Source organism: Hesperophylax consimilis, chromosome 5 (genome assembly GCF_061612785.1).
Source record: "Hesperophylax consimilis isolate HC1 chromosome 5, BYU_Hcon_1.0, whole genome shotgun sequence".
Lineage (NCBI taxonomy): Eukaryota > Metazoa > Arthropoda > Insecta > Trichoptera > Limnephilidae > Hesperophylax > Hesperophylax consimilis.
Genome location: NC_142840.1, coordinates 37,197,622 through 37,217,324, shown reverse-complemented (window position 1 = coordinate 37,217,324; position 19,703 = coordinate 37,197,622).

Below are 19,703 nucleotides of genomic sequence, written 5' to 3'. Positions count from 1 at the left end.
AAGTCTTTGAAAAGCGAGAACAAGGTATGAGCGACATGAGCGTGGCTGATCTAGCAAACACATTTAATCGATCTACATCAACGAATTTCACTATCCTCAAAAACAATGATAAAATTAAGAAGATAGATGTAATAATAGATGCTACATCACTCCGTTACTCCAACCTATGGACCAGCAGGTTATTTCTAACTTTAAGAAACTCTCAACTAAAACACTCTTTCGAGCGTTATTTTGAGGGGAATAAGGGGACAATCTCACTCTATATAAATTTCGACTACCATAGTACGGGCGTGTGTCTAGTGTGGTAGTCGAAAAGCATGTAAAAACTGTACACATTAATATTTCATGAATAAAGAAAAAAAAAAAAAAAAAAACTCTCAGAGAGTTTTGGAAACTTCACTTTCACATCGTTACTTGCTTCGAGATGATTGACAATGCGTAGGAAGGGGTTACCAAGAGGACCCTCACTTCTGCTTGGAAGAAGCTTTGACCAAAGAGCGTTGTCGAATGTGATTTTGAGGGGTTTGAAACAGAGAGGTTTGAAACGAGATTATGTCTTTGGCCAATACCATGTGACTGGAGTTGGATAACAACGATATTAATGAGCTTGTCTAAGAGCACAGTCAAGAACTGACCACATAAGAGCTTATGGAGTTGAATTGTATCCACAGCAAGAAGTTATGTAGTTATATTTATTAGTAGAAGAGGAGGAAGTATCAGAGAAACAATCTTCTGGCGCAATAAGAGAAATACTGAAAGCATGGGAAACTGTTGCATCTTACATTGAGAATCATCACCTTGATAAGGAAGTGGCTATGTGTTCCACAAATTTATTCAATGATAATGCTGTTTCACCTTTTCACCAAATTTGAAGCGTTGGTAAAAATAATGTCTCTAGACAACTTTAAGAATGAATTATTTGTCATAAATTCATAAATAATAAACTAATTATTAAGATTGTGTTAATTTTTTGTTTTTGCGAATAGAAATCGCATTCCAGATTGTTGCGCTCCTTAACAATTTATAAGTTTGTAATTTTATTAGAATAAACGTTAAAAATAAAAATAAATTTAGTGTTTTTTAGCATGGAACGAATTATAGTATTTTACATCGATTTAGAAAGGAAAAATGGTTTAAAAAAACTTTACTTCTTTTCAAGATAAAAAAAGCAAAGTGTTTTGTTAGTCACCTTTTCCTATATTTTTTATACAACTCTTTAGGTCGCATTTTTTCGCACAACAGTTAGTTTTTTTACATCAACTGCTCCCGATTAGCGAGTTTCTGACATACTCGTAAAGATACCCCACAGGGTTTGTCTTTTTAAGAAGATGGAGTAGAGAATATTTTGAAAGTGCCTAGTTCTTCCGATCTGGTCACCAAACACGGCTAAGGCGATGTAAAGCAACTTTTCGCATGTGAATAGTGGTCTCTATCCAGGGTGATGCTGCGAGTACATTTTACTCGTGCCGTAAATGAATATACCATTGTTTAAGTTTTTTTTTAGTTAAATTATTCTCTTACTGAATTTGTCGCATCGGATCATGTAGGTATCATTTAATTTTGATTTTATCCGCGCTAATAAAGCAATCAAGCGGCGACAATATTCATTAAATTATCCATACATCATTATCATTGTCGGAAATGACACGCTGCGGAGCTGGATTTGTACCGGGGGGATGATTTGGGCGGGGGGAGGAATAGGGAGCAAAGGGGGCAAAATGGGAGAATGCGGGAGCTCGCACCATCAATTATGCGGCAAGCCAGAACCGAAACCAAACGTCATAAGGTGAACACATAATTTGGCAGGCGTGCGGTTTTATTTTGAGTCGATTATTTTAATTTATTTTATTTGATTTATTTATTTGATTTCTCGTCATCGAATGGGTCAGTAAAAATTAAAAGCAGTGCGCCACCCATATGGATTTTAGTTTAACTACCTTCGAGCTATGAGTATACAGGGTCTCCGGTTTAAGATGAACTAACTTCTGGAGGTAATTCTTTATGATGGTAGAAGTAATAAAAAACGTATTTTAATTTTCTATTGTTTTCTTTCTTCCGTACAAAAATATTTATCCACGGAATTTTATTCAATACGAACAGTTCAGATTGTATTTCCTTATTATTATTTACTTACATTATGTAGAATCATCTTATTATCATCGAAATTATTGCTCTTACCCCCGTACATCATTCGGAAGACAAAAAAGCTTAAAACTTAAGATTAAAAGTACACCCAGCATATAAACATGGTTTCCTACGATGTTTACAGTGCACAATCTGCATCTTAGTTTTGATAACCGTACTTAAAATATGATAATTTTCTCTTTCAAAATGCGTCAGCAATTGAGTCCGCAACTGGAATTTTATCGTAACATTCTGAACACAAAACTGGTTTTAACTTCCCAACTTTAATAAAAACTACACCCAGAAAACGAAATTGGTTTCTTCCGATTTTTGCAACCTTTATTCTGCAACTAGAATTTTATACTACACTTCAAATACTAGAATGGTTTCCTTCGAAATGTGTCTAAATATGGATCCACAACTGTATTCTAATCTTAACATTCTGAACACAAAACTGGTTTTAAATTAATAATGAATCCTTGTGCAAGTCACCAACTTTAATTAAAACTAACCCCACGACACAAAAATGGTTTCCTTCTGATTTTGCGCCCGCAAATACCCAATATGAATATTAATAAATAGTTTTTTCGTGTAAAATGTAAATTCTTTCAAAAGAGGCAAACAAAAATAATGTTGAATTGAATCACCCACACAATATTGTATTTGTATGCCTTTCTTAAAGGAAATGAGTTTTTATACCGACAAAACTATTTATTCATATTCGTATTGATTATATACGGGCGCAAACAAATAATTCGTCTTAATATTGTCCAGGCCACTGGCATCACGTTAAAAAAAATCGATCCATACAAAAATTCTAAGACGTTACGAATCATTAAAAAAAATCGTAATTACTGAAATAATTATAATTTTAAAAACCATTGCGATTTTTTGAAAATTCTTATGTTTATGGATTCAAGCAATATTAGAATTAGCATTTATATAAAATCAGTAGAATAAAAGGTAATTAATTATTCGGTAAAGGTTATTATGCTGACCAAGCTTAATACGATTTTTTTAAATAAAATCTATTGATTCACCTTAATTACTATCAAAGAGAACAATTTGCATTTAAGAAAATTTTAATTTTAGCATTCTATTTTTTAATTACGTTAAATGAACATTCGCTTTCGTTATTAGGGATTAATAATATATATTGATGAATTTTTTTATGTTTGTATTCCTGATACTATAGGGGTAACTAGAAGAGACGTTATTTTCATTAACTCTTTGCATATTAGGTAGGTTGAAAACTGTGGAAATAAAATAAAATTAAATAAAGGTATGTTGGCATGTTTTTTTTAATATGTTTTTTTAAAAGGTTAGGTTATTGTAGGTTAGGTTAGTTTAGTATAGGTTAAAATTCAAAATTTTGAAAAAAAAATATCTGTATATTTTATTTATTCCAAAATTCCGCAAATAATAAGCAATAAAATTTCGTCTAATTCCTCGTGTAGTTTCAGGAATACCAACATATGAAAATATCGTTGATGAAATTATTGAAAATAGTTTTCGTTCCATACATTGAAAGCGGATTTTCATTCTACGTAATTAAAATTAGAATGCTAAAATGCTCGAAAGGTTTTATTTTTAAAAAATCGTACTAAGTGCGGCCAGCGATTTACCGAAAAAAATGTAAGCCGCTAAGAAAGAAGTAAGAAGCCAAAGAAACGTACGAACTTTACGTCATAATATCCACCAAAATTTTGACAGGGAGAGGCCTCTGTGTTGTAATTTATTGTTTAAATATGGATTCATTAACTACGATCTTAGGTAAGATCGTAAAAATAACTAAAGACATTATTTAGTTTCTTTGTGCTAAAATACTTCTGTTGCAAGAAATGCTACAGGAAAAAAGATTTTTCGTTGTACCGACAAATGAAACTGTCAGAAGATGACTGTCCAAAGAATGTCATCATGAATGAATAAATACCTACGGATCACTACAGAAAGTAATATGGAATTTAAGAACTTCGTAGATAACTGTGTTAAAAAAATTAGAAAACTCACTTATATATTTATACGATTAAGAAATATTCTAAAACTTTGAAATATTAAAATGGTTTACTTTGCTCTTGTACAATCAGTGTTTCAGTACGGTGTAATTGCATGGGGCAGCATTTATTAGACTAACTTGTATCTGATAATAATAACACAAAAAATGATTATTTAAGTTATTGTTAAAAAACCAAGAGATTTTCTAACAAGTTAACTATTCGATAAATTAAAGGTCCTAACGGTTTTAAAGTTATTTGAAAGTTATTTTAAACGTTTTTAAAGAATCTGAACTGTCCTCAACGAGAAACTTAAGACCTAGAAGATCTGGGCATATATATTTATACCTAGATGCAACACGACAGCTGCACAGTACCATTATGAATACTTAGGCTCTAAGCCAGTCTAAGCTATTCAACGATTTACCCGATATAATAAAAAGTGAAAAAAACTATTTAAAATTTAAAAACTGACATTACTTTTTTTTACAGAAAATCTACCCAACAATGGATGATTTTCAGATACTCCTATACACTGTTGCAATTTATTTATGTATTGTTATTTTTTTTACTTTTGTCCTTTTAATACATAGATACTGTATATTTATTGTAATAATGATGTCTACTATTTATGACCACCTTACCTATTTATACGTATTAGGTATGTATTTAATTAGTAAATAGACTTGCTTCCCAGTTAGAACCGAGATTTCTCTACTAACTATGTAATTGAAATTTTCAACGAATATCATTTATAATAAAAATTACTGGCTGACCCAAACTAATTACAAATATTTTTAAAATCGTAAAATTACTTTGTAATTTCGTAAAACAATATTTGCAGGCTAGTCTACACAAGAGAAGTATAAGATGATATCAAAAGCAAAATGTCAAATTCAACGGAAATCTTTAGAACAAATTGAAAAAAAGTTTATGATATTTTATTAAAATACTTAATATGGAAAATTTTAGTTCGGAGATTTTTATATAGTGACGTCACGAGTTAAAAAAAGACTACTTTATTTTATTATTAAAAACTATAAGTTCATAATTTTTTTAAACATTTTAGAAATCTTACTAAAACGTCCGTTCCCTCGATTTTTTCCAAGTTATGGCATACAAAATGCAAGCTAGTGGCCTATTGTTTGAAACTCAAATAAACAAAAAAGGCTTATTTATAAATACCTACATACCTATGCAAGAAACTCTGTTAATTTAGTAAAGTTTTAATTTCTCATGCGATTGTGAGCATTTTTTTGCTGCAGAATGAATTTTAATAAACATGAGACAGTAGAAATCAATCAAACAATGAATAATGAAATATGTGTGGTTTTAGCCTCAATCGTTTTTGAAATAAGCTATTGAACAACTGCTTGAAACCAGTGTGACATTTTATATTATTATTTAATACCGAAAACCACACCTTTTGAACACTGCCAATACTTCTGACAAAAAACACAATATCGTCTTTCATCTCCAATAAACCGACTTGTCATCACATTAAAAAAGTGGGGTAGGTTGGTTCCCAATCCCTGCGCGAAGAGGTGACCGCTGTCACCCCGCCTAATTGAAATCCAGAGGAAGGTTGACTCTTATTGCGGTGGGCGGTCTTGGGGCGGCCAGCAGGGCTGGCGAGGTGGGGCTAGCTGGACAGCGGGGCAAGCTGAATACGGGGTAAGTTGAACACGTGGCAAATGAAGCGGGGTAGGTGGAACAGGGTGGAGCGGGGGAAGTTGGACTGTTGGGGAAGCATTCTCACGGTGGTCATGCACATGTCAAATGACAGCTTAAAAATAAAAAAATCTTTTTTGGTTCCAAGGAAAACCGACTTTCAGATGATATTTTACTGTGGAAATGATCTTGAAGGTTACCCCACAACTCCCCACAACTTTCCCAACAACGGTCTAAGGTTATAAATAAATATGTTTTCCTCCTTCTCCGCACACATCGGACTCTTTATTTGTATTGAACGCAGCTACATTTATTTTGCACGACTCTAGGCCCTCCAAAGTCGTGCATATGTGCAGTCCGTACATTAACATAAAATAATTAAAAGAAAAATCAAAACTGCATCGCATTGAAGAATTCATCTGGAATAGATAACATGAGAATACGAACAAAAATGTTAGTAACAATAAACGTAAAATAAAAGCTGCAACCCTTCACAAAAGTCGTCTGGGTAAGAGTGGAGAAAAAATATCTAATACATTATTTACATTGATACCTGTAGAAATAAAAAAAAAAAATCTACAGAGAAGAAAAAAAGGGTCCAGAAAAAGTATTCCACTAACCGCCGGGCAGTCCCAGTAAGAATGAACCAGGTTGCAAGAAGGACGCTCTGTTGTGCATTCGCCGGGTGATATGCACGGACAGGGTCTATCCCATCCCCTTTTAATAGGGAGAAAGACAATAAAATATATGTAGAGTGCGGAAAAAATAAATATGATTTTTCAGTTCCAATAGATTCACTTAAAAAAATTAAATGAGGCGTTGACAGTTCTGTCCATAAAAGGAAACCCCAAATGAAAATAATAATGGCTCCAATGAAACTCTTGAATGGGTTAACATTTGTATTTGCATGCAGCCAACAGATGAACTAACAAAGAAAAATACTTTTGTTGCACTAGTAGCCAGGGAGTCAATAGTAGAGCACAGAAACATTTGAATATCTGAATTGTCTTCATCACGGAAAAAGCTTATTTTAAATCGTTATCGAGATACTACACATCCAGGCTTCTTTAAATCTTACTATTTTATTCATAAACATTTTTTACATCTCGCCAGCAAAAATATTCCAATTTTGTTTCTTCTGAGAATAAAAAGAATTCTTTAATTAAAATTCTAATGAATGAACGAACCTAGTACTGGATTCAATTTAAACTTCAAATGAACAACGCTGTACCTTAAATGAAAAAATATATACTATGGCTAATTTATACATAAAACGCGTGACGTTGGAAGCTAAATTCAATAATCTCTAATAAAACAATGTGCCAATAATTATTGTTATTTCCAACGATGGGCCAAATCACTAAATTAGTCAGGAGTTTCAGGCGTGGCCGTCAAACCTAACTTTTGTTTTTTTTTTTAAATTTTGAATTAATGCTTAAAAAATAAAGCCCATTAAAAAAAGTTTTTTTGACCTGTTTGCTTGTGTATACTTTAGTGCACGTGTAATTCCGTCCCCGTGTAATTCTGGCAGTTGTACGTAAAATTCGCACCTTTATAATTTCGTTCTGACATGATTCCGGAAATTCGTAGAAGATTTTTGAATTGCGAACGAATCATATCTAAATAGGTAAAAAGTTTCAAGCCACAAAATAAAAACTTTACTTTAAATTTCCTCAGAAAGTATAAGAGTAGTATGTAGGTAGGTACTTATATATCTACCGGCTTAATTATAAATCATATATTTCGCGAGAATTTTTTTAAAATTTCAAATAAATATTTCCGAATTCGTTAAGGTCCATCGTTACGGTCATATCGTACACGTTCAATCTTACTTGCACAAGTAAGCATCGACAAAACGGTATACCACGCAAACGGCTTACACAAACATTAACTTGACCATTAGATCTATTAAAAGGAATTTGCTCTAATTTGCACAAGTAAACATATACGTTTAGACGGCTAAACTGCATAATTTTAAATACGGTTTTTTTCAATATCCTTAAAAATTATTAAATTAGCCATTAATTTAGCTAATAGTATTAAAAATGTTCTAATCAGAAAAAAAAACTTGACACGTTATACTAGGAAGAATATTCTATATTATGAAACCACTTAAAAGTCAAATTCTCAAAAAATTTGTTTGGAAGAGTTTTTTTCAAATTTATTTACGGTCGATATGAAAATTTGACGGATCAACCACAGCTGAACCCAGGAAGAGCCATTTTTTTAATCTTGTAAATATCCGTCCTTATCCTCACTAACGTCACAAATGCTTCTAGCTCCACACACGGAGAAAAGTGATTATTAATAATTTATTATGAATCTCTTATTGGTAATCTGGTTAAAAACCGGATTGCATGTCATTTCCTTTTAGTAAATTCCTAATATATCGAATTTGTGCATCTGTATTTTCCTTTATAATATTTAATGATGAAATACTAAAATAAAAGAATTTTTTTAAACACATGTTCCAACATGACATCAAAAGATCAAGATCAATTACTCAATTTAAAACCGATGTCCAAAAATGGATATCTGAAAAGGGCCGAAATTTCTTTAAAAAACATACGATTATATACCACCACAAAAAGTTTTCGCGTTTAAATTATAATAATATTGGCAGAAAAATTTACAATTTTTTGCATAAATTATTAAAAATGGTTTGACACCTCTGATACTTTTCATGTACTATCATTCATGATAATACATACGTATTTTACTAAAAGTTTATCAGGAAATCTATCAATACATTCGTTAAGGGCCGTACAATAAGGGGAAAAGATAAAGAAATAGAAGGAATAAAATAAAAACAATCTGAAATCCAGGGCTTTTTTCTTGTATATTTTCTTTAAATTGACAAAATGTCAACATAGTTAGATACCTAAAATGAATATGTTCTTACTTTGAACAGAACTTCCCATTTCCTCTCGCTGCGCTGTATAAAAATAAAATACCTTTTTCTTGGATTGCCACCCCTTTAACCCCTCCCCGAAGTTATAAGGCTAAGCGTGGCCGTTTAATTGAATCGAGTCCGACCCTGTTGCGTTTAGCAATATCTCTCCCCTGGCCGTATCTGGTGACAGCACCCTAATAGAAAAATACACGTATCGTTCACGTCCCACAACCGGGCACCCGCCCTCCCCCTGCACGGAGGAAATCCTCGGCTTATAGAACATACAGGATATATTTATTTAGTAGCGTAGTGGCTAAAACGCTTGACGTCGAGTCCGGAGGTCGTGGATTTCTTGGTCTTATTGCTTTTTATTCAACGTACGAATATAAACAATGCAATTCAATTTTGATTTACCTTATTTATTACAACAATGAGTAATCACTAACAAGGGTTTACAAATGCTGGGATTTATGACTAGGTTAACAAGACATTTCAACAATATTAAGTGCATAAAAATATTATATTTTGTGTTTTTAGAAGTCAACTTGGGTAGAATTCTCTCTTCTAGAACCCAGATTCTAATATTCCTGTAAAATGTATTGTTATTCTACGAACAAAATAAATTCTCCCGTTTTTTTATGTTTTAATTTTGATTCCTACAAATTTGTCATTGTAAAACAATATTTTAAGTGATATGTATGAAGCAGTTTAGTTATTTATAAAACCTATATATAATTATTAACAATTTATAATTACTATTCATATGTGAAAGCCTCTAATAAGGACGTTAGTAAAAATAAATAAACATATTTTTATATTGAATATTTGGGGTATTATGCCATGTTACGCTACTTCCTTATCATCAGGGCAGATGTGATGGACACTAGTGCTGTCCGAAACGACAGGCTAACAATGGCTAAAGAAAGAGGCATAATACCCCAAAAATAAATTCACTTTAAAAATATCTTTACTGGATTATTTTGTTTAATACTAAGGTTAAGTCTATTTACATCACACTTGGAAAATACGGGTTCGGTTCCCGTGCAAGATTGATAAAATAACTATTTTCACGTAGGCAATATTATATAGGTGATGTTATATCGATAAGCAAATACTGTAAGATAGTTATAAATAGATCCAAGTTTTGACATAGTTCCCATACATACCGATGGCAGTATCTATGCTACGCTGGCGCCTCCTATTGGTGCGAGATGTGCGGCTTGGTTTTCTTTCATTCATTATATGGCGACACAAGACTTTTAAATCGGGGGCTTGCTCGAGGCTCACATTTATAATTATTCTGTCGAATTCGCAACGATTTAAAACTTCACAAATTTCTCGCAATACTAGACATGCACACCAACTACCAATTCCAAAAACCATCACATCCTTTGGACAAAAACACTAAAGATTTCAGGCTATAAAACTATACAATTCACTTCCAACACAATATAAAACATCTAATCTTACAGAATAGAAAAAACTCATATGGAACTGGCTACAATCATTTTGAATATTTAATTTTGTTATATTTCGCATTTGTTTTTGTTAAAACTATGTAAAAATCGATATTATATTTTAATTTTTATTGTTTCTCTGTGTAACTAATCTCCACTGTATTATTTACTATTATATAACTTTACAATTGAAAAAGTCCTCCACAACACAGGTGAACTCTGAGGACAATGTAGTATACCTTTGTAATACTAATTAATTTAAGAATAAATAATAAAAAAATATATTATATATATTTTTAGACCGATACCTACGGTTTATGATATTAATATTTAAGTGCAATAAAAACAGCACCTTGCCAAATATTTTATTTAAAACGTTTTTACGACTACATAATTAGCGGTAAGCACCAGAATTAGTATCTTCCCAATGTATTCGTATAGAAACATATGATATTTCATAATACATTCATCAGAAATAAATAAATAAACCCTGCAGAAAGATCAAATTTCTAGGCCTGGTACTGCAAATTCGACCGTAAGTCCGTACATTACTTCGGGCCGCGGGCCAAATATTTTTTTACACGACTTCTTCACTTACGTCATTATGATTCCCACTTTATTTTAGTTTGCTGACAGCGAAAAATCAACTGTAGGTCTGTCCAATACACCAGGGCCGAGCGTCGCATATATTTGTGCATGGCTTGTTCAATTACGTCGAATATTTTGAATTTAATTTCGTGTATTATCCCATCTGAATGGATTTTATGTTAAATATTTTCTTTATTTTACATTCATAAATTATATAAATCGAAAATTTAAAAAAAAGTATTAGGTTACAATATACAACCTTACTGCATTTTTGCTCACATATAAAAAATACCAATGTGGCTACTATGTTTTTATAAAGCCTACTACCACATAGTTGCTAAAGGGCTTGTTATGTTTGTAAGTTGCGTGGGTTCTAACTAAGAAGAATGAGCGAGCACTTTGCGAAAATTTTGAGGCGCATCTTCGGACAGGTCCTAGAAAATGGATTTTGGCGCAGACGTTATAACAATGAGCTCTATACTCTGTTTAAGGAGCTAAACGTCACAAAATTCATAAAACTGGGAAGACTTCGATGGCTAGGTCATGTGGAGAGAATGACCGAGCATCAAGAACCATCCCTGCTGAGCTCAAGACCGATAGGGAGAAGGAGCCTGGGAAGGCCAAGGTTAAGATGGAGCGACAACGTCCTCAAAGATTTGTCTGCCTCGGAGCTTCCAAACTGGAGAGAGCTGGCGCGGGAACGAGATGAGTGGAGGAAGACTCTTGAGAAGGCCAAGACCCACCAGGGGTTGTAGAGCCAAAAGTAATGATGATGATGACTGATGACTACCACATAGTACTACCTATATAGATTCAATTATTTGCTACCGTTGTCGGAAAGGAATGCAACAATAAGCCTAAGTGATACAAACATACTAAATGCATAATTTAAGTTGTTAAGAGGAAGCTACAAGCCAAAAATGTGTATATTCTTGGTATACCTTATATTGTAGGTAATAGGCATTAAAATCTTTTGACAAACGTAGTTTAGACACGTTCGATTTTAAGCAAAAAACTAGTTTTAATTTATTTTGTAAATAATTTTATCAGTAAGCAAAAATGTTAATCAATTGAAACTGTCACAGATAATCGTAGCTAAAATACTGTATTTTTAAAAAGTTGTTTCCTTTACATACATTTCTATTGAAAAAAATTTTTTTTAGTAGTATACATTTATATTTTTTATTGAGTAATTTATTATTTTATTTGTATTCTACTCAAGGGAAAACCTTCAATTTATCTAAAAAAAAATTTTTTTTTTCATAATGTATACCAATTCGTTATAAATATTAATCAAAATAGTTATTTAGCGTTAAGCTTCGCTTTAAGCGTCTTTGAGGTGATTTTCTCACAAAAACGGCGCTATACACATAATCCAATCATAATTATTAAAACATGCTAATAGCGCCCCTTGAGCAAGGAATGCAACATGCTAATGTCGGGAAGGAATGCAACATGCTAATGTCGGGAAGGAATGCAACATGCTAATGTAGGGAAGGAATGTAACATGCTAATAGCGCCCTTTGTGGCAAGGAATGCAACATGCTAATGTCGGGGAGGAATGTAACATGCTAATAGTGACTCTCGCGGCAAGAGTTACCAATCAATTCAAGTATAATTTAGTTTAATGAAATTATGACCAAATAAAATTTATACATAGGTACCTACCTAATTATGGAAAATTCATTAAAAATACATATTAAATACCTTAGACTAATCATCCCCCTAAAACATTATTGTGTGCCGCTAAGCGTTAATAGCAAAGTAGACAAATGCGACGATAGCTCAGTCCACCATCACTGCACAATCAACACCCACTTATAACGATGGTAGAAGAGTTTTTCAAATATTGCCAGAAATATTAACCGAATCTAATTACCATATTTTACGAAAAATTTTCAGTTTTCTTCCGTAACGAAATTTGACCAATATTTGCCTGAAACAAGTTATTAATTTAAAATATTTACACAATTCCCTTTAATTAAAGGGCTACTTGTTATTTTTGTTTAAATCTAAAATAAATTGCTGAATAGCTATAGAAACAAATTAAGCATAACCCAAAAAGTATGTCTTCCATGGTATACGATGAGACGGCAAAAATAGAAAGCGTAATAAATACCTAAACAAATATTATTTAGTATTTTTTCCAATAAATAAACATATTTTTAATGACGTCATTAATTATCTCGATAATGACTTACCCGTTCGTAGCAGATACCAAAGGTTTTGTTTTGTATGAAGCTAGCAGTGGCGTACGTTATTAAATAAAATATTGGTTAGTAATAATAATAATGAATGAATAATTTTTTAACACCGTGTTTTTGTTATTATAAGTAGGTAATAAAATTATTTTTATCAATTTCTGACGAAATAAATTCTCACAATAAATTATTCAATTTAAGAATGTTTTATCGATTTGCCTTGATAATATTTTATAACAATACAAAATTATTCGGATTTTCACGAACACGTATTCCGACATCATGATAATATATTCGTAATTTACTAAAAGTTAATGCCCGATATCCCGTTTTTAACCGGAATTATCAATATTTTAAGAGATATTTAATAAATAAGCAATTGTCATTTTTCTTCGTGTGTAAATATTATTATGTTTGAGAGCACAAATATCATATGAAGCTTTGTAACGTGTTTTTGAGAATAATTTTACAGACCTATCATTATGAAGAACGCTTCACTAAATGTTTAATCAAAGAAACACTTTTTTGTTTAAGTACTTACAAATATATATATATATATATATATATATAATTTAATAGTATTTACAATAGCATATATATTATTCACTATCTCAATTACAATCATTTTACTAAACATTCTTCAGACCGGTAGGTAAGTAAGGCCAATTTTTTTTTTTCAGATTCGACAACTATTAGTAAGAACTACGAGCATGCGAACTCTGGCGGGATGAAAACGTAGTGTCCACGGCCACCATCTTGAACCGGAACCGAAACATAACAAACATAACCAACAGATCGGTGAAATGCCAAATTGAGTTCAAACAATACTTCGCTATGCTCAACCAATGAAGTATTTCCAGTCTACTTAGAAAGCGATCAGTTTTTTTAAAGTTCTTGTAGTGCCGCCACTGTTCTACAAGTAACGCGAGTACCACCCTTCTGTGCGCAACATTACCTCCGTCTAAACATCATAATTAATTGATCCGGCCAGTGTTTACCGGACAACTCGCTAATTGGAGGAGCCCAATTATACCCAGGCCGGGGGGTGTTGGTACCGGGGGATGGGAAGATGGGAGGATGGGGCAGCAGCCTCCCTTACCTCCCTCCCCCTCAATCCAACCCAGGGGGGACTGCGTCTCTCAACACAGCGACCGGAGAGCACTAATAGTACGGGGGATACATTTTTTGTCCAATTAGTGAAAAAATATAGAAAGTAGTTTATTATAACTTTATTCATTGAAGTAATGACTTATTTATTAATTTTTAGAAATCTGATAAATAACTATTTTAACATAAATTCCATGCAGGAGCCCTGAGGAAAATAATTTTCGCTCAGGGCCTAGGTCATCTTTGGGGGTGCAATGTGATGGGACTTTTTGAGGGGAGAAAAGAGTGAAAATAGGTCTTGAAGACACCAAAGTTGTAGGAGGGAGAAATCACACCGACCGGCAAATCACTACACAGCCGGGCTGTTGAATTAAAGAACCGGTCGTTTTTATGTGAAAAACTGTGTATTTATTAAACGTTGGGCGCGCATTTGACGTGTTTTTCAATGCTTTTTCTATGAACTAGTGCTAAAGGGATCAATAACGCTATTTCTTATTTATTTATTGGCTAATTTGTACAGCGCCGCTTTTGTGATACATCACCTCAGGGGCGTTTTACAGCTGATGCAGGTATTACAAAAAATATAAATATTACAAAAAGAAAGTGAAGTAAAATTGAATGAAGATAAGTTAAGTAAAATTAATTACAGGAACAGATGGCACGAAGGAAGAAGGTGGAGACTCTGCAGCAAGAATTCTAGGTAGTGAAGAAACTGGTCCAGCTGCTGCAGCGAGAGAGTCCACCGCGTCCACCAAATGCGCCAGCACGAGGTTCGTCATCCGTCCAGATATGTGTGTGCTGTTAATAAAGCGCTGACACAATATCCTCACATAGGTACCAGACCATGGCATCACCGCTGTGACGTTCGACGAAGATAGAAGATGGAAACTCTGCATCATCCTTGGAGCATCCTTCATTTAAATACATTGTTTATTTGTGCCCTTTCAGTAAACGATTTACCATTACCACCGTCACCATCAACAGTATTTTAAATCAAGATAAAGACTTGTGTCAACAAACTTTAAGAAACCTTGTTTCCTGTACTTCTCTGTCACCACATCCCGTAAGCCTTTCTCCCCGTCAAACCCCATCCCACCTCCTCCTGCGGAGTAGTTTCAGGCTTACCTGAGCAACACTTCCATCTTCCTTTTCCTCCCTTCCTTCCCGCTAAGCCTCTGAAACAATTATTCTAACAATGTAGCCTTTATTACTTACAACACATTTTATAGCCCGCTATATGAGAAAACTAAGTTAAACAACTCACATTGCAAATAAAAACCTGACGGTTTATTTCTGCCACGAAATAATTATTCTAATATATAATTTTTATCTGTACCTACCTATATTTAGATGGAACTTGAAGCGAAAAAATAGATATAAAACGCTATAATTAAAACTACTGATTCAGATCAACAAGCATCGCTTATCACATTCTAATAGTAGAAAAAGTTCTCTAATTATAGCTCTATGTACCTATGTAACTAAGAAGGGTTTTTCTACAATATAACTGTTTTTTTAGTATTAAACATACAAACAGAGGATAAAAAATTCAACAATAAATAAATGGGAACAATATTTATGTACATATGATTTCTTTGTGATTTTCTCGGCCAAAAGTATTATTGTGCTTTATATAAATAAAATAAATTACGATGCACATTTATGTAATTTAGATGGGTTCTTGCGGATTAATTGGGTGAATTATTTTATTTTACAATAAAACCATAACTTAGTAAACACCACCTTTACTTGACCACTGGGTCGCTACAACTGTACCTTCTTCAGGGCTGTATAATATACTAAAAAAAATTAAAATCTCAAATCTACAAGTAACATGTGTTATCTATACATTAAGCTTACACTTACCCTTAAATTGGGCTGAGTTCCAGTGGAGAAGGTTGTCGGAGTGGGTAGGGGGTTGGAAAGATAGGGAACAACCTTAGTATAAGCTTCATTTATTGATAACACATGTTTCTTCTAGAGTGTAGATTGCAGATTCTAGATTTTAAATTTCAATACAGTATTATACAGCTCTGAAGAAGCTATTGCCCGATTTATTGCAACACCGTAACAAGTGTAAGCTTAATAAATTGATAAAACATGTTTTTTGTAGATTTAAAAAATTATATATTATTATATAGCCCTGAAGAAGCTACGGTGGTAACGAAATCCGGTCGGCATTAAGTAAGCAAAATAAAAGTGGTGTTCGCTATGTTATTATTTTATTTTAAATTATAATGTCACATCACAAAGTATCTGCTTGATATGAACAAAAAATGTGTTTGTGTTAAATTGTATAGAAGTACAAATGCAAAATGTTATATAAAACTCTTAAAATATAACAAGTAATTATTAATTTTATTAATAAAAATGACAATTTAAAAATGTACGGTATTTACTTACTAAATTGTAGACGAGAAGTCAAGTTTGTTACAGAATTTATTTTCAATAACACAATAAGAAAAAAGAATATTGAAACTCGATCAAAGCCATGTGTAAAGCTAATTAAATATAAACCAAACCTCCAATAACACAATAAGAAAAAATAATATTAAAACTCGATCAAACCAAGTGTAAAGCTAATTAAATATAAATCAAACCTTCAATAACACAATAAGAAAAAATAATATTAAAACTCGATCAAACCAAGTGTAAAGCTAATTAAATATAAATCAAACCTCCAATAACACAATAAGAAAAAAGAATATTAAAACTCGATCAAACCAAGTGTAAAGCTAATTAAATATAAATCAAAACTTCAATTACACAATAAGAAAAAATAATAGTAAAACTCGATCAAACCAAGTGTAAAGCTAATTAAAAATAAACCACACCTCCAATAACACAATAAGAAAAAAAATAATATTGAAACTCGATCAAAGCCAAGTGTAAAGCAAATTAAATATAAACCAAACCTTTAATAACACAATAAGAAAAAAGAATATTGAAACTTGATCATGCCAAGTTAGTGTAAAGCTAATTTAATTTAAACCAAACCTTTGAAAATATTTTTGAAATATTAACTATTAATATTAATAAACCTTGCGTCCATAAAAGTACAAACCTTATTTGCTCTTAAATCAAAACCACAATTTCCTCTGAAATCACAAGATTTGTGTAAAAAATATATTATTTCAAGTAAGGAATCATCTTAGTGACAATTCTTTTTTCAGATTTTTTGCAATGTATGTACCGTCCAACGAACGGAATGTTTCTAAATTTAATACAACATATTCCTACTCCCCGTTATTGGGTACATTTTCTCATTAAAACCACTAAAAATGCCGGCATCATTTCAATACATCTCAGCACGCCTATATCGGGCATAACGCTGCCGATAATTGGACATGAAATGAAAAGAGGGTTTTTGGGAACGTGCTGCCCATGGCTTGCTACATCCACCCACCCTCAACCCCTACCCTAAAATACCAGTTACCAGGGCCGAGAAGGGGTAGAGGGTAGTGTGCCCCTCCCCACCCCCGGAGAGCTGGCCGGGGCCCCTTGGCCGCAGTAATGGGAAGACTACCGAACTGAAAATTTCTCATTAGGGGCACATCCAAGCCACGGACGGAAAAAATTGGAGTCAATGCAACATGTTAAGAACAGATTTCCACAGTGTTCTATTTCTACCAAAGTACAAGCGATGTTCGTTTCTTTGCTGATGAGTTTGAAGATACAGGATGGGAAAAACAGTATCCTTATTTTATTTTATTTTATGGGTTTATTTGAATTTCAGCTTCTGTTTAACGTTAACTCATTTAAATAAATTAGAAATTAGCGTTTTATTGTTAAACTTGTAAGAGATCCTTAAGGTTAATGCTAAATAAAATGCACAAAAAATCAATTTAGTTTAAAAATTAGTTTAATATTGGCTCTTTTGTAACAGTTCTTTAATTTTCGCTGTAGTTAGATACTCTAACATAAAGGAATTAAAGAAAAGATCTTAAACTGCTAACTATGGTAAATGATTTTATGTATTAAAATATGTAACTGTAAAGGGTAACTACCGTCCCAGTTATTTATTTGTCGTCGATGGTTTTATGCACTGGTATCCTGATGTTTGTCTATGATTTTGTAAGAAGAAAAAGATCATTATTTATCAAGTCACCAGACGAAACAGAAGCTCTCGCCTGGTGTGTTGCTGACGAATCAAGATCGAACGGCATGTAATATTTTAAAAATGGAACAATGATAATCTTTTAGCAAGGCGAGGCAACTTTATAACCAGAATGATTGGATAATCACCAACCATACGAGTACAAATAAAGGTCTTATTTGTATATACTTTTCCAACACTTTAGTGATATCGGGATCTTATTAATGTCCATGCTGTTATGGACATGCAGCATTCATGTAAAGAGGTTTTGGCCTGAATCAAGGTAACTTACTGCCTTTTATCTTGGATCAAGGATTGCCAAAGAACTTGGTCAAAGATCATTCGACAAGCCCTGGAGTAATGACTATTTCACAATCACATGCGTCATTCTAGAAGGAGCCAGAAGTGTCAACCCCGTTTGCAGATTGGTGTAGTGGATTAAGCCCTGGTAGAGTCCTTTACAGGTTAGGTCTAAGATTGTTTTTTTTTTGTAAATTTTCACACAAATATGTTCGCTGATTGTAAAATTTGTGTTTTAATATGATCCTAAGTTGCAATCAAGTTACCTATTCTTAGGTACACAACCTGAGGTAAGATTTAAAAAAAAATCTTTTTTCAGTGTTTTTTGGTTTTTCCAATTATTGGGTACGTTAATACCACTAAGCTAGGCACATGCCCGTGTTGGGATACTCAAAGATTTATTAGTTTCCTTTTCTCTCTAAACAGGATGGCGTTCGTTATCGATTATTCTTAAAAATCCACTGCAGTTACACTAAAAATAAATCAGTACATTCCTTGATGGTATTTTTTATGTTATAGTGGTAATACAATAAGTTATTATTTGTTAAACAATACACTTTGACAAAAATAAATATTAAAATAAAATTACTTATTCTAGAGGCATACACAGGCGCTAGAGTATAGCCGAAAATGATCGACACAGTTTTTGGCTCAAACCGAAACAGCGGCCGGCAGTCGCTTACTGACCGAAATTGGCCGAAGCCGAAACTCGGTCGGTTACTAAAACGTTCACACGTATTTTTCTGATTCAAGGAAGTCAGCATCCAACAATACCGGTGGTCCGCCATTGACGGAATGTATCGAATTACGTTTATTAATTATTGCAACTTTTTGTGATTTTTTACCGTATGAACAATAAAAGGATAAATTCCATTGCTGATAAAAGATACGTGAAAATTCTGGAATTTACAGCGGATACATTACGACATGACCACCACGAATATTCGCTTCAGAACAAAGCTGTCAGAAAATTAATGATCCCTTATTGTAATTTTTTGCATTTTTCTCTTCTTTTGAATGGAGTGGAAAACTTGACACCAAACAAAGTATTAACACGGAAAACAGAAACCTTGTGAAATATGGAGGTTTAGGCGCATGTTCAAATGGTTACGCGAGAAAATTACACAGGCGTGAATTTTACATATAACAATATTACATTGCCAGAATTCCACACACAGAGAAAAAAGACTATTGCTAATTTATTAAGAATATCTTCAAATTATTGGTGATTCCAGTTGAAAACGGAATTGCAGGCCTAACGAATGAATTAAC